This window comes from Syngnathus scovelli, chromosome 4 (genome assembly GCF_024217435.2).
Source record: "Syngnathus scovelli strain Florida chromosome 4, RoL_Ssco_1.2, whole genome shotgun sequence".
NCBI lineage: Eukaryota > Metazoa > Chordata > Actinopteri > Syngnathiformes > Syngnathidae > Syngnathus > Syngnathus scovelli.
This window is the reverse complement of record NC_090850.1, coordinates 13,962,939-13,980,052: the sequence shown is the minus strand read 5'-3', so window position 1 is coordinate 13,980,052 and position 17,114 is coordinate 13,962,939. Positions and strand designations below refer to the sequence as shown.

At 40.1% G+C, this 17,114-nt stretch overlaps 1 long non-coding RNA gene across 1 annotated transcript in view; it reads right to left on the bottom strand.

Annotated features, from left to right (window-relative positions):
- The window catches only part of LOC125967501 (uncharacterized), a 76,516-nt gene that overhangs the window by 39,077 nt on the left and 20,325 nt on the right, over positions 1 to 17,114 (bottom strand). The window contains exon 5 of the long non-coding RNA XR_007480751.2: positions 2,225 to 2,377. This is a non-coding gene — a long non-coding RNA (uncharacterized lncRNA). The remainder of the gene's footprint in view (positions 1 to 2,224; positions 2,378 to 17,114) is intronic.

Below are 17,114 nucleotides of genomic sequence, written 5' to 3'. Positions count from 1 at the left end.
TTTTTTATGCAGTAGTCTTTTTTTGTGCAAGCTGCATTGTGTGTTTTCTGATTCTCTTGTGACTTAATCATTTTACATGGGTTGTTACAATACTCTCTAACGCTGCGGATGCACGGCAGTGTTTGTTTGCTCTCTACTCTGCTCCGTTGCTTTTGGGTTTTAATGTTTCTCCTCCATTTTGAGCACTTGATGTGTTATCATTATGCTAACCTGTAAATGTACCAAAATACCCCTTTGCGCCATTGCCGTTGACAGTAGAACTTTGGGACTACTCTATGTTTGCTAATTGCATGTTGGAAAATACAGCGGAATTGTTTGGGATGTGTTGCCTTGGTTCCTCTCACCATGGCTTGTAAGTTTTTTTGTGTTTACAGTACAGGTTTCTGATGAAAGCCTGGAGCATAGGCATATATCAGAGCTCCAGCACTAATAAAAGGCCAGCAAGCTGTGCTCCTCTCCTTCTGGGAACTGCATTGCTTTTTTTTGCTTTTTTTTTACAGCTTGTCTGACAGCAAGATAAAGTGCCCTCCCAATTAGAAAAATATTTGGCCACATAACTACCGACAGCAATTGTAGGTATTTATTTTCCATGCCATTTGATCAGGTATCCTCACTATTTCCACATGGAGCTTTCTTATCGCCGAGCCTCGGCTATGCTCATGTTAATGTGGCCCCCATCATTTTCACCCCAATGCGGTATGTAAAGAAACATTCCTGGTATTATTTTGGCGTCTCTTCTTCTTATTTTTGTCGAAGGGTTGGGCTGCACCCATGTTGTGTTTTGGCATGAGTTTGGGAGCGAGGCAGTGTTTGTTTTATATTTCATTCTGCATGAAGGGATTCACGCTGTTCTCTGGCTCTCTTTCTCTGCGTGTGCGTGCGTGTGTGCGTTTGGGTTGATGTCATCCTAGTTGCCCTTGTCATCCATCTACAGCTCAGAGATGTGTGCATGTACATACACTTAGCTGCTGTTGCTGTATAGTCCCCGTATCTGTTTAAGAATCCTGTCGATGTTTTTCCTTCCCTTTTTCCAAAGAGTGCATTAAAATTAAATTCTCTCTTGTTGTTGTGAAAAGAGGCACACGTGAAAAATAATTGGCTAGAGGACAGAACAAAGGGTCGGCTCCTCTCTTCTCCCTCCACACCCTAGCCAGGCATTAATATCAAGCGCGCTGTATTGTTCCGCTGTCTGCAGCCATCCCCCTAGCCAGACACTCAGCTCTGGAGAAGTCACTTTTAATGTCTGATAATCAAGGTGAATTTTCAAAAAACTGCCATTTTCAAATGATGGTGTATATATTATGTGGAGATGGGAGTTCAGGAGCAGAGAGCTCCACTCGGAAGCTTGGGTCAAGCCTTGCAAAGTGAAAGAGAGACACCTAATGTTCACAGCATAAACTGCAGGGTGATTATGGCTCTATGGGACCAGCCAGAAAGAACATTGCCGGCTTTATCTATCCCGTAATTAGAATATGATTTGTCTGCTTTGGATCTTTATAACTGCCTTACTGATTAACTGTACAGTATGGACAATATTGCCGCCTATTTGTGTGTGTCTCGTTTGTCTCCACAAAGATGGGAGCATTATTGGGGGAACCAGGCAGTCAGCAGCAGAGCAGTAGAGCTCCATTTCCCTGCCACAGGCCACAGACTCATCTTCTCCTCGCTCCTCCCACTGCTCCTCACCCCCCACCCCACCCCACCCCACCCCACCCCACCTCACGGTATGATTATTTCTCCTCCGCTCCACCACCCCATTATATTCCAGGTTCGCAGTTATCCCGCTCTGTTGTCATTTTTCATGGTATGTATTTCTCCGTGTGCAGCAATGCACAATTGCTCTGAGCCTGTGCAATATGTTGAGGATGTGGAAATATGCCGTGTGCAGAAAGTAATGAGTGTAAATTTATTTTCATGAGGAAAGGGGGGAGACTCTCACTATGTATCTTAACAAACATGACTGCTGTGCATGCACTCACCTCCAAGGCTTTTTACTCACCCGGGAAAGCAAATTATAAATCTGAGTGAGGCAGACGCACTTGTTTTTCATGCGGCGACTGTTAAAATCTCGCCTGGTATTTGGGGGGGTTAGACATTATGCTTGTACAAATATGCAGGTGTTTGGTTTCTACTGTGCATGTGGTGTTTCAGGCGGACAATAGCACAAGCAGTATTTTCAGATCATTTTGAGTGATGTGCTGTCATATAGGTTGCTTAGCCTTACGTCGTTCGTGTACTGGGCCAAAGGGCAGCATCCATCTGTCCGTCTATTAGCGTTGTTAATTTCCAGCAATTCATCCTGGCTGACTTTGAGCTAGAGACGGGGTAGACTCTGCATGTGTCTCCAGTCGATCGCAGCACTGAAGCATCACATTACCTGCCAATAACAAACAACAACAGACACTCAAATAAGCTCCAGTACAACAAATCTGGCTTCACAGAAATCATAATCAATGATAGTTTCTGGTATGCACGGTATGAGTGGCCACACAGTGCAGTATTCCTGGTTGGGGGCACTGTGCCACCCACCCCAAAATACAATGAGCATTCTGACAACAATGCACTTTGTATGGGGATGCTGTGCCCCCTGGTGGAGCTCTTTGGGGACTTGCTATTAAACGAAGTTAGCTATTATTGAAATTGAAATTCTCTAATTCTCTCTGTGTCCGATTATCCCCGAAGCCCACTTTACCTGTATAGTCCCGCACTACATACAGCACTGGAAAGTAGTTACTTTATTCTGCTTGGCGAATCGGACAGCCAGCTCACTACTTTTCTCCAAATCAGGTGACCACTGTATGTGTCACGACAAAGCAGCGCATTAAGATCCCTGACTATTTATTGTGAATAGAAAATATGTTTATTTTAAGCTTTTCATTTTCTCTGTTGTACATCAATTAAATAAAATGAATGAATTATACCACTTTTATATTTGTGCTTGCACTGCGCTATTTTCCAGTTCATGATGCATTGATGCAACTTTTGCGTGAACACCGATGGTCACTACTTTTTCAAGTGCATGATGGGTAATGTTGAGTGCCCTACATTTATGCTCCTTGAACATTCTGACAGCCCTACACAATTTAAGATCAGTGATTGCAGCTTCAATGAAGCACATATATCATAGCTGTAGGCTGTAACAAAGATCAAATAATATTGTACCTCCTACGAGTTTGAATGTGCTTGCTGGCAGGGTTCCTATCATGTGTGTATAAATTCTGCCAAACAACAACATGAAACTCAATTTCCATCCTTTTGCGTTGATTCATATAGTAAATGTGCACAACTGAATTCATCTCCACGCACGCACACAACGTAGCCCAGCATTTGCACCTGCTGCACCTGCTAAACTGCCTTGATGTAACATTGTTTATGAATAACTTGCCTTCAGTGTGATTGCATAATAATCGAGCAAATCAAATGTGCGAGCGCTCTATTTGTTCCCAATAGCAGAGATTGTGTTATTTTTCCCCGAGTGGTTGGAGGGCATGCTTTCAAAGTGTTGATCTCAGCTGTGGTGCAGAATGAAGACAGAAGAAAGAGCCACAGGCAGTCTGATGTAAGGATGTAACGAGAGAGAAGATGGTGTTACAGATGTGGCTCGCTGCCAGGCTGGGCACAGTGCCCACGAGGAGGCAGCACTGACTGTGGCAAAAAGGCGCCCAGACAGTAACGGGCCTTGAATCCCAAGTGTGTGAAGAGAGGCAAGGGAAGGTTGAGGCTGATTGGCAGGAGTGCTTAAGTCGGAATTTACATGACAAGTATCAGCTACAGCAGGGATAGGCAACTTCAATGATTTTTCATTTGTGTTAGATATGTGCACAGCAAGGAAAAAGGGAGGACAAGAGTATCATTATGTACTATGTTAATTTTCCCATTCATAAAACTGATAAACAGCAAACCAACATCAATGTTGTGGCATAGTGTCAGCCATGACAAGTTCTTCTTCACACTTCCAGCCTCTGCACTGGAGGCGCTAATGAGTGATGTTTGCTATCGTGTGGTTAACATGGGGATTACATCTTTCAACGGTTCGTCAACGTTTTTTATTTCCAGAATTTAATCGAGGGCCATATGCGGCAAAGCTACTGCTATTTATACTTTACTGTTTCCGGTCTATTGTTTCTTTGTGCACTGTTTGAGTAAATGCTTATTTGACGCAACACAAATGTTATTTTTCTCCTTCGTATGCATTTACATAATGTTTGCCTTTCAACGTGGCTACTGTATTATCGTTAGCGCACTTTTTCACTGTGTTCTTAAAATATTCCACACTCTACTCAGCAGAGTTCCACATTGTAGACAGGCCGTCAGGATAAAATAAATAGTCTGCAGTTAATTATGGAAAGCCAGCTCCGGCTTTGCCCTGGTGATTTATGAAGTGTGTGTATGCATTCTTCAATGCATTTTTCTTAATTCGTTTTAAATTTGCCTTTCAGTTAATTTCACTACAAACGTCTTAATGATGTGAAAGAGTTAGTTAATGAGGCCACTGCGGGTGCAGTGAAAAGGCACAAGTTATTTTCCAGGTCCTAGTTCCAACCACAAATCAAATACAACCTGTCCCGTCACAACATGGGTCAAACTCTTATTTCCTGATACACTGGAAATTGAATCTACTGCAAACTATTGGCGTGATAAAATGTTAATTAATTGTACAGGCAATACTATTCTTGACCGCATGCGTGTAAAAAGTAGCCGTATGATAAATCTATATAAAGTAAACTGAAATAAAATGACTCACACTTTGGCAAGCAGAAAGATCACAATATAAGTGACCCACCTTGCGGGTTTTTGGACATATGTGCTATTATTGAGTTTTTTTTTTGTCTATTTCGGCACTGTATTTGTCTGCATTATATACTGCCCCCAAATGGCCAAGACATTTACATCAGAAGGAGCAGTGCAATGTTTTTTGGGTTGAAGCATGAAATATCTTTACATTCAAATTGTGGTTACTGCGTGTGCAAAATAGATGTTATTTTTCTCATTACACATTTCCGCTGTGCCGTGTCATAGACTTGCACGAAGAATGAAAATATGGCCCTCAATTTAAGGTAACAATGCTTCAAGGCAGAACCTACGACACAGCTCAAACAATTGAAGTGTCCCAGAGAATTAATAGATTTGTCCTAAAACTATTTTCAACTCTTTAAATTCATTAATAAAGGCTGTTTTGTGCTCTGGCTTACCAAATGCAAGGTCACTAATTGCTAACCTCACACCCACCATTGCTTCTTTTGTTTTTTTTCTGGTTCACTGAACATTGAGAGGAAGTGTCACTCGGTACAACTAGTCGTCTAATTCACACACGCTATGCCACTCACAAATTAAGCACACAATTCACATTCGCAGCTACAGACTGACTTCATTTGCTTTGTTCATTGTTTTGTTGCATTTGTGAATAATGTCCTTACAGTTTAAATCATTATTAAAAACCACCGTTCTTCCTTTACAACCCAGTTTAGTACCTGCTTCCTTTGCATCATCATTTTGACTAAAAAATGTGTATGCAGTGGCAGACAGAATTACACTTTGAAATTGAGACTTATGGTGACCAGAATTACAGCTTTTCCTAATGATAACCTAAAGCAACGTATGTGTGTGTGCCTAACTTGAAGACTAACTGCAATGGAAGTCTGTTGCTCTCTAGAGGCAAGAGAAGGCCTCTGGCTCATAGACTAGAAAATACCTCGTATGATTAGAAGCATTTCATCCATCGTTTCACGCCCTTTCAAATTAAACCTATATCTCCTCTGTGTTTGTTATGCACCGTCATTTTTTGCCAATTAGCATGAAGTGTGGTTATCTAGTCTGGATCTAGTGTGGGCTCTGGGAAGTAAGCATGGTGGTCAGCTCACACCAGCCTGCCTTTCCCCATTAGGGACATCCGCTCACAGCTCTTTGCATCAGGATGCTCTCATTTACCGCCTCCATATACAGCCATTTATCTCCCTTTCCTCCTTTCACTCTTGCCTTGCTCTCTTTTTAATTTCCCTCTCTCAAACAGATCCGGCATTAAGCAGCCAAGCATGGCTAGCTGCAATGTGTCTCTCCTCAAGGAGGCAAGCAATGATTTAATTCCTCCTCCTTCTTCGTCTCTGCGGTCTCCTCTCCCTTCTCATGCTCACATCATTACACACCAAGGTCTCATTTTCATCTCCCTGTGAGGGCACACGCAGGGATTTAAGTCGTCGCCACGCCACGGCCATTCCTGACAATCAATACCTGTGGTCAGGACGGAGCACGCAAGGATTCCTAAATAGGCCCTGAAGGTCCGGTCATAAAACACCTTAGAGGCCCTACATGCTACAACATAAGTCACCTTTTTACTTTTTTCTACCATGACAGAATGAGCAGTGCTGAAAAGGTCACCGATTGAGCCAGAAAGATGATATTAAGGGGTCACAACACAATCCAGCAATTCCTCGGTTCGCTCAAAGCCAACTAGTTATAACTTTGGACTTTTGTTTTTGCTTGCCCGAAGTACATAACACACTCTAATATTCAATAATAGTTCACTGATCTGTGATGTCTCTTGGTTTAAGACACACTGTACTGTTCATCCTGACACATCGGATAGATTAGTCAACAAAATATTGTTTCTTAAACGCAGTAAAAAAAAAAAAAAAAAAAGAGCCACTTGGAAGCTGATGAAAGAATCCTCAGTTTGACACATCCATAACCTTAAGGTTTGAGTGTTCTACTACTATTTCTTTAAATGAACGCTACCCTTGGGGCAATTGTAAGATGTGAACCTTAGGGGTCCTCAGCTTTGGTTCTTTTTACTGGGAGTGCACTAATTTATAGTAACGAGTTTTACAATGGGAGTGCTTCAGTCTTGCTCCATCCAAGGTCATGGCAGTTTCTTGACAAGACGCTTACGAGAAAAATTCCATCCATCTAGTCGTCCTCTTGACTTGTGAGCCTAAATTTAAGATATACACATTGCATGGTGGCAGTGAACTCACATCTGTTCACTTGACAACAAGAGGCAATTTGGAAGATAATGGAAATATTTTCAAAAAAGGCTTCAAGCTGTTTATTGCCTAGTTGAACTTTGCAGCCAAACTAAAGATAAAACAAAGTTACACATTGTGTATTCAGTAAAACCACACGGCTTTTCCATATGTCAGTGTATCTTGATGCTAATAAACATTGCAAAATGCCACAGACAGACTAACAAAGAGCATCAGTGTCAAGTTGCCAAGTGTTTAAAAAAAAAAAAAAAGTCTCAATTTATTTATGAAGTTGTTCTGTAGTAATAAAACTGGTCACATTGCAAAGATATTTTAACTAGTTTTGAAATCAGAGACCAGTAAAACCTTCAGTTCAGATACTGCAATTATTTTAAAAGTGGGATTTGATAGCAATAAAATGCTTACATTATTGCAACGTTTCTAAAAGTGAAAACAATTTACAATTTTAGCAAGAAGTCAATGCACATAATTTTCTATCATGGGCCACATAAAATGATGCATCCTCTATATCATAAAATGATATATAATAATGCAATTTAACTTAGTTGGCACGCAAATGAAAGCCAGATAAAGCCAGCGAAATCATCAGATGAAGTTTTTCATGTGAGTAGTTCCGTATTTAGTTTTTAAATTGTCGGACCGGAATAAGTGATGTATGGGCCAGCAGAGTGTTCGCCTGTGGCTTGTTGACAGAGACAGAACAACGAGCATGTTTCTCATCTTGCTTCGCCTCCAGCCGGCCTGAAGCCGACATTAAACAAACCGATAGCGAGCACTTTAATTACCTTTGCTTTCACGCATTCCGCCATTTCCCACTTTGCTTGTGCAGATGGAGAAAAAAAACAGATAGAAGGTAGAGAAGCATAATTACTTATTTTACTGGAGTGCAGCAGAATGCTTGTTGGCAAATGACTCTAATTCCAAATGGTTAACAAGATTTTTCTTTTTAATAGAACCGAATCCACGTGATGCCGAATGGCTTTCTTATTTGGACCCTTAATGGCTTTTCATACGTTGCATTTCCAATGAGCAGTAAACTCGGGAGTTAATATTGCACACTGTGTTATAATGCAAACAGCAGCTAGATAGGAGAGCGCAGAGCTGCGCGCATAAAATATATTTGCTGTCACGTTAATACGGATGGAAAACACCGGTACAGTGTGTTGTCATTAACTTTTGACTGGCTTTCCATAAGTTATTAAAAAAAGGATCAAGAGTTATATCACATTTTCTACATCCTTTCCTTCCTTGCTAAAATGTACCGTCGTCTACACTGCTTGTCTAAATGGTGAGCAAATGCTCCAAGTTTGGTCACAGCAACACAAACATTCAACCTGAGTTTTTGCTTGAATCACCACGGGGACATTTTTTCACAGAATGCTCTACCGTATTTTCCGGACTATAAGTCGCTCCGGAGTATAAGTCGCACCAGCCATAAAATGCCCCAAAAAGTGAAAAAAAACATATATAAGTCGCTCCGGAGTATAAGTCGCATTTTGGGGGCAATTTATTCGACAAAATCCCACACCAAAAACAGTCATGAACGAGCAACAACAGGCTAAACGATAGCAACAACAGGCTAAACGATAGGTATGCTAACGTGACAAACACAAACAAAGAGCTGAGAACGGGCCTGACGTAACATATAGAGTGATTAAGGACAACTATTACATGAATAACATGTTTATAAAACCATCAGTGTCACTCCAATTCATTAAATAGCAACAACAGGCTAAACGATAGGTATGCTAACGTGACAAACTCAAAGAAAGAGCTGAGAACGGGCCTGACGTAACATATAGAGTGATTAAGGACAACTATTACATGAATAACATGTTTATAAAACCATCGGTGTCACTCCAATTCATTAAATAGCAACAACAGGCTAAACGATAGGTATGCTAACTTGACAAACACAAACAAAGAGCTGAGAACGGGCCTGACGTAACATATAGAGTGATTAAGGACAACTATTACATGAATAACATGTTTATAAAACCATCGGTGTCACTCCAATTCATTAAATCCATCGATCGATCTTTGTCAACAATGGGTGCGCACGGCTGAGGGCGCTTGCGCTTCAAAATATTCCACAGGCTCATATAACGATAGATAAACTATATTTTAAATAACTATAATACAAGCCAATAATATTATCAAACCATCCGTGCACTTTAATTCCATTAAATCCATCGATCAAATTCCTCGTCCTTTGTCAACATCGCCGCGCGTGCGCCCTGACGTCACCCTCGTCTTTATTCCACAGATCTACTATATAACTATATTGTAGCATTAACAAAGTACAAGGATAGACGTAGGTTTGGTAAACGGCTCTTTATTAAACAAAACAAACTTCCAAGCGTGTGGCGGCGTGGACTTCCAGACAGACCGGGCGTGCGTAATGGCCATGTCCGAGCCCCGCGCACCGTTCGCGGACAACCACTCGGCCGATCGTCGGCCCCCGACTCAGTAGAGACCGGGCGTGCGTAAAAGCCATAATAGTTTTTCAAACCTTCTATGTCACTCCAAATCCTTAATTCCTTCAAACTCTTTGCCCTCCGTGTCACTTAGAAATGATCACCGCTAATGATGCCGGTCGTCCTTGTGTGGGCACGTTTGTATGTAAACAACCGGCGCGCCGCGCTACTGACGTCACTTGAAATAGTAATCCATTGGTACATCACGGTTCTCCAAACTTTCTTTCTGCTGCTCGATTACTGTTTTCAGCTGCATATTTTACAACTTGAAGTTTGTAACCTGCAAAATATGAGTTTCTTTTTGGTGCCATTTTTCTTAAGCCCACCCAGTTGATGAGTCACGGCCAACGGTAAAATTTAGAGCGCCCTCATCCAGTTTCGTCTGAAAATATAATTTTTTTTGGTTGTTTTATCAAAGTCAAAGTCTGCTTTATCGTCGATATATTTTTTTTATATACTAAGACACACAAAGAGATTGAAATTACATTTCCTCTATCCCTCGGTGAGATAGTACACATATGCATACAAGCAACACAAAAAAAACCAAGAAGGCACTAACAATGAATAAATAAGAGTATTGAATAAATGATAAATAAACAAATAATAATAAATAATAATAATAAATATAAGAGGAGCAAAAATGGAGCAAGTGTACATACAGCAGACAGTGGACTTGGATATGGTGCTTTAAAGTGTTAATTGCTTTATTTGATGTTTTCTCTATTTTTTATGTTTTGAATATGTTCAAGATAAAGAAATAAAAGCATGTGAAGTGATCAACTATACTAAAAATAACATGGGAAGTGGTCAACTATACTTGTAAGTGATGTCTTAATGATCAAGTAAAAATTTGTGAAAAAAAAACATATATAAGTCGCTCTTGAGTATAAGTCGCCCCCCCATCCAAACTATGAAAAAAACCGCGACTTATAGTCCGGAAATTACGGTAATTAAACCTGCCATTCTGATAACAGTCTCTGATCCTATCTGCATATCTGAAGGGGGGGGGGGGGGGTATCATGATTATTATAAGACGCAATATTTATGAACCAAATACCGGCAGATAAGGGAATCGGAAGTAGGTGACTGCTTTCATTAGCGTATAATATTAATGCAAGGAATCTTTTCAGGTGCTGATGAAGCTTGTTCTGCTTGTATTGCTGCTCATTGTGTGCAGGAGTTACTTTGATGAGTGAGTCTGAATTTCAAGTTGATTTTAATTGGGTCAACGTCTCGTCTGCTCTTGCGCTTGTGTTGAACTCTTGATTAATTAGAGCTAGAAAAATTGCGACAATACCAAGCGTATTTCAAATATGCTCTTTCTTTTTTCCTCTATTGATGTTCTCCTTTTAGAAGCATTGATACTAAAAAAATGAAAAGACATGCAATTAGGAATTGGAATTGTATGTCATGATCGAATTGCCAAAAGAGGGATTATGAAATAAATTATTGAAGAAAAACATCTAAATATATATATATATATGTATTTTTTTATAGAGGAGTCATTTCCATCCATCCTTCAATCAATTTTCTATCATTGGTGCATGCAACATGAACACATCAGCGGCCGTCACATACGGCTATTGCTGATTGACAAGTCAAACAGCTCGAAGTTCGAGGTCACACTATTTCTTCCAAAGCTTAGGGCAATCCACACTTCCAGAATATGTGAATATGTGGTTTTAGTTTGAATCCGATGTGGTGCGACCCAGTGACAATACTGACTTCTAAATAATTTTCCCAACTGAGTCCATGTCAATACCCCCATATGCATCATAAGATTGTATTATTACAGAAAAAGCCTCGGTGGATTCCATGAAATCCCCAATCTCTATCACAGCCCAACACGAACCAATGAATGTATTATAATTATTGTGACTCCTTATCCTCTTTAGCTTCTTTCCCAGATTACCACCTTCTCATGTGTACGCTCACAAGAACAGAACCACACAACCACCACTCGTCACCCCCTGGAGGGCTCCTGTGTTTTCAAAGTAAAGACCACTTAGAGAATAGCCCCAGGCATCTGAATACCAAAGTGTGCTGTGTTACATATTAGAAGGCTCTCTACAAGTCGGGAACATAAACACTCTCAATAGCTCAACTCCCAAGAATACCCCAAATAACCGAAACAGTGAGGAGAGAGGCGAGATGGAACAGATAGTCTGTGGGGATATGACCACATTAAGAAGCACTCATTGAGATGTGCCCATCACCAGACTAACAGTAAGAGAGGCCGTTTTAATATTTTACTAGGAAAATGTCAGAAAATACCTTTCCAGGGTGCACCATTAACACAAAAGTACAGAGATTTTGGAATCTAACTGACAACAACAACAACAATAATATTAAAATGAAAACAATATATATTTTACAGTAAAAACATGGCTTGTACAGTTAATAAATATTTTAAGATGGCAGCAGCTTGACCCGCAAACAGATTCATTCTGCGGTATTTCTCCTCATTAACAACTTGGAGGTCAACCAGTGGTTATACTGTCAATTCCTGTTTAATTCATTTGCAAAGATGTTATTAATAAATGTAATTAAATCACAAAAGTGATCTCTAGTTTGGCAAATATACCATCTATGTTAGTTTTAAATGGTAAAGTACATTTACATGTCCACAATAAGGTTTCTTTCAACCTGTCACAAATCTTTTGACATAAAGAAAAACAAAGATTACATGAAGCACATTGGTGTGTTTTTTTTTTAAGTTAAAAATGACTAAGGCAACTGTGACATTAAACGGGTTTATTTGTGATTGACACTCATCCCATATGTTTGATCCTACGTTGCGTAACTATAACATTAGCAAAGACGTCAGCACTGACACAAGACGGTATCAAGACTTAGAAAACAAATTTACATCATATTCTTGCATTAAGTTTCTTAAGGGTCTATTCAGGTTCACTGACAGACAACAGAAAAGAGCAGCTTCAAATAAGATGTACCAGGAAATGAAATGAAATGTGTCGCTTGCAAACATCCAGCCCTGCTTTTATAGGCGGTCATGTTGTTAATGATCACAAGGTTCATTCAATCTCGCAGTCAAGTAAATGAGGTTTGATCAGATAGCCAAGCAGGCAGCTCTCTCACTATCTGTCACCACCAGCGTTTGGATATTGAAAGAAAAATAATGCTATTAACAAACAGAGAAAGACAATTTTTCGCGCAGGCAGCCAGGAGGAAGCTGTAATCTAAATTTTTAATGACCGCTCCTGTGTGACATCTTTGTCATTGTTTGGTGAAGGAAGAGAGCCAGGGCTGTCACTCTTATGTCAGACTAGCCTTTTTTTTCCCCTGCTCTTTTTTAATAACTACTGCTTCTGTAAATAGCTCCTGGCAGACATTTCAGCATTTTAATAGATATTGTTGATGCTTCTCAAAATGTGAAGCATGCATATATTAGAGGAATGGCATTATTAAAGTAATGTGTTCAAGAAGCCAGCAAGTTTATGGGTTATTCTAACCTCTGGAGGCTTCTTAATATGGGAGATGGACGAGGTGTGCCATTACTTTTGTCTAGTAACTACATGTGGCACTGTTATGATTTGCTATTGTGATGTGTTATTGTGAAGACACAAAAAAGCCCAGCTTTTCTGCAGCTACAGTGGAAAAAGTCTACACACCCCTGGTCAAATACTGTGCTTTTGTTATATAAAAAAATTAGACTAAAATAAATTCAAAACAATTATTGTGACCTGTACAAGATTCTTCCGGAGTATAAGTCGCACCGGAGTGTAAGTCGCAACAGCCATAAAATGCACAATAAAGGGAAAAAAAACATATATAAGTCGCACCTGAGTATAAGTCACATTTTTGGGGAAAATTAAAAACTGCGGATTATACACATATTGCGGGTCATCTTGGAACCAATTATACGCAATATTTTTTTTTCAGTTGACTCGTCCAAATAATATAGTACAACATCAGAGTTACATTTTGGAATGATTTATCTTGGGCTCAATTTTATATACCACAAACACCTGATGTGTCGACTAAATAGTAAATCCATCACATGTTGGATGTCACTTATAACTGAAGTCCATAGATCTTCTCTCTGTGTACAATCCCACTTTTCTATGTTACAATTTAGCTGTGACCTTTGTATCATGAAACAAAGCAGCAGGGAAAGAAATTCAGACACATGGAGACATTTTCTAAAAGGAAAAGCCAAGATTTGTCTCTTATTTCTATTTGCTCTTGTCAGCCCTCCAGCAACCCTTTGCCTTCACATTTGACAGACACAAGGATCTTAAGATCCGAGATTCTTCTTTGTGCTTTTTCGTAATGAATTTTCACCACACAAGTTCCACTTTGGTTGACCGATACATTTTACGAAAGCGTAGCCTGGTGATGTTGTTCTTTAATATGTGAGGAGGTGAGGCAAAGCAGGCATGTGATCAGTCATCCTGTCAGGATTTTAGCCTCTGATTATCACCCAACATATTGGTGGAGGCTTTAATCTGCCACCGCCGCCAATGTCACGGCCCAGTGGACAAGTTGGGGAAAAGGTCACATTTCATGCCTGTTGAAAATGTGTATCAGACAGAAAATGGGATTAGATTTTTTTTCAAATGCAAGTCAACCTTTTTGAATAAGGTGCATTGAAACTTTTTAGGTGGGAAAAGAAATAAGAAAACTGAAGTTCAAGTCGTAGAAAAAATACTGGTGTTGTCTATAAGTCTCAGACCACTTACAAAAACTGGTCCGAATAGTCACCCGCTCGCCCATGGGCCTCAGTTACAGACTTCAGAATGGATCTTTATTTACAACACAGAAGTCGGAAACAGCTGATCAATCCATTTAGCCTTAGGCCACTGATTTGTCCGTATTTACTACAACAGGCAAAGAAAAGCCGGGGTCTTTTTTCCTCTCTCTTTCCTATTGATCTGGCGCTTAGAAAATCTGCCCTGCTGTCTAAACTCTATTGATCCCTCCCTCTCGACGACAACCTCTCGCGACTGTGTAGAAAAGGGACTGGATGAATTGAAATTTCATTTTCAACAACTTGTTCTTGTTATTGTAACCCCAGCCCTTGCCCGCTCCACTCGATCTTCTGTGGTGCGTGACGTCACGGGGACCAGTACGTGTATGGTCCGGATCATCAAAGTGGACCACAAAGGTGGTGAGACTTGTAACACACATCACGCTCATTAGCATATCAATCATCAAAATCATGGCGCTTTCTGCAAAGTGTCTTCACTTTCACCTCTTCATGTGTCTTATCAACAAGATTTACCTACAAAGCAGGTTGTGTTTTAGTTAATATTACAAACGAGCCCTCATTCCATTTCAAGCCCCTAATGTCAATGCATATTGAAATACAATCTCATTGCCTCTTATCGTGATAAAGAAGATTATTCTATTTATGACGGAATTGTGGTTGTGTTCCCCGAAGGCACATCTTTGGCTCAGTCGTTGGCCAAACAACATTGGGAGTTGACACTGATAAAGACAAACACACAAACACCCCAGCGCGTCTGCCGTTACGCCTGTAAAACGCTCCATCTGAATTGCATATCTGCCTCGCCACCAAGCTTGTCATAAACTGTATTAAGAAAAATGGTCACACGGTTTGACACAAATTGGAAAATGACATTTGGAAAATGACCGCAGCTGTGGAAATTAGAGATATTAAAATTATACATCAGTGTCTGCAGTGCGGGGTAGAACAGAGTGTGCAGAAGTTCCTACTGTTTTCCCAATCGAGCTTTTGTTTGTTAATGTTCATCTGCAGCTTTATTTCTCTATTTCTTTGCCTTTCTCCGGAGGCGATGTAAGGTCAGAGCCCAGGAAAAGTGCGTTTAGATGCAGCAACACATTAGTTTGCCCGGCAGGGACAATCTCACCCAGCGTGTGTGTGCGCGTATGTATGTGTGTGTGTGTCTGTGTGCGTGTGTGTGTGTCTGCTGCCACTGTCGCGTGTCTCGTCAGCTTATAGCTTGGGGTTTCTGGCAGTCACCTGCTAATGGATCATCTCGGAGGTGTGATATGCATTACGCAAAAGTAAAGTGTGCTTACACTTTAAAAGAAAAGAGAGACAGATTCAATCCCCTACATACCTTTTTGAAAGGAGGCAAAAAGACAATTGATCTTTATAAAGTAGTTAGATGCAAGCAAGGCAATTTGGATGAATATTAATTTGCATAATCATGTGCGACTTTTGCCTGGGTTTCAGTGTTATTGTTGATTCTTCCTGTTTTCTACTTGATGGTGATAGGGGATGTTTAAGTTCTTCATGTTTTAACGTACCGACCGCTCCTTTTAAAGGAAAATTAAGCTGCCAATATGTGAACTGTCACATACTGTTTGAATGTTGCCTTTGGGATAGAGGTCAAAAGCTCTTTTCAACGCGAGTACAGGAGGAAAACATTCATTTTCTATGGCCTTGAATAATAAATGGTATATATACGCATATGCTAGTCAAATATGTAGATAATAGTCCACAGTGATCCTTTATGGTCGTGAGAGGCGGGAGGTCATCCATTTTAAGAGCAATCACTTTCTAAGGCCGGCTTCACACAGTTATTCCAGCTTGAAATTTAATTTCCTTTGCAATAGCAAATTGTGTTCTCTATTGCCCATTCAAGCCTGCAGTCACCTCAGTATAATTTCTTAACGCAGTGGCTCCCGAAATGTCAGGGAAAGACCGAAATATCTAATGACCATTATTCTTGCAGCTGCTGTAGCCTGTGGAATTGAAAATGTGGCCATTAGAGTGGTGACATAAAAAAAACCTTTGACCCTGTCTCGCTCAACATCTTTGATGGATGTCACTGGAACCAGTCATGTTTTGGTTAGGAACGAAACTGTTGCTTAATGGATGTGGAAGGTTGAAAACTGGGATCGGGAGATTTTCAGCCTATTGCGTTGTAGGTATTTGCATGACTTCTGAATTTCTTTTTTTATTATATTAAAGTCAAGGCAACGTTGACTAGTTGCTGATGATGTATATATATATATACACACACACACGCACACACACACACACACACGCACACACACACACACACACACCATATTTTCTGGACTATAAGTCACAGTTTTTTTCATAGTTTGGCCGGGGGTGCAACTTATACTCAGGAGCAACTTGTGTGTGAAATTATTAACACATTATTATATCATTTGGCTGGTGCGACGTATACTCTGGAGCGACTTACAGTGCAGAAAATACGGTAGTTTCAAGCCATCAACCTTTACAGCCATTCCAGAGACTGGGGATTTGGTTTTGTTCCAGCTAATGCCAATTTTCGCCCACCCTAGAACTATGAACAAAATGGTTATTTCATCTGGAGCAGTACAGTTCATTTCAATGAAATGCAAATTTTCTAACAAATATTCACTTGATACAGTCCTGCAATTGTGTACCCTACGTTTGCAACAAAAAAAAGGCTAGCAAACAGATAACAATGCTGTTGTCATAGCATGTAGAGGAACTACGTCTGCTAAGTTTGTCTCCTTCAGTTGTCCGTAGCAGAGAGATGGCGCCGAAACATCTTCTAGGAGAGGTGCAACCCATCTAATATAAATAACGATTACTAGATCTATGATTATATTGAAAAAAAAAATGTCCATTGATGATATAGAACATATTATTTGCAATGTATTGATATTAACAGTGGGCTTTTAAAATGAATCAACATTGAAAAAT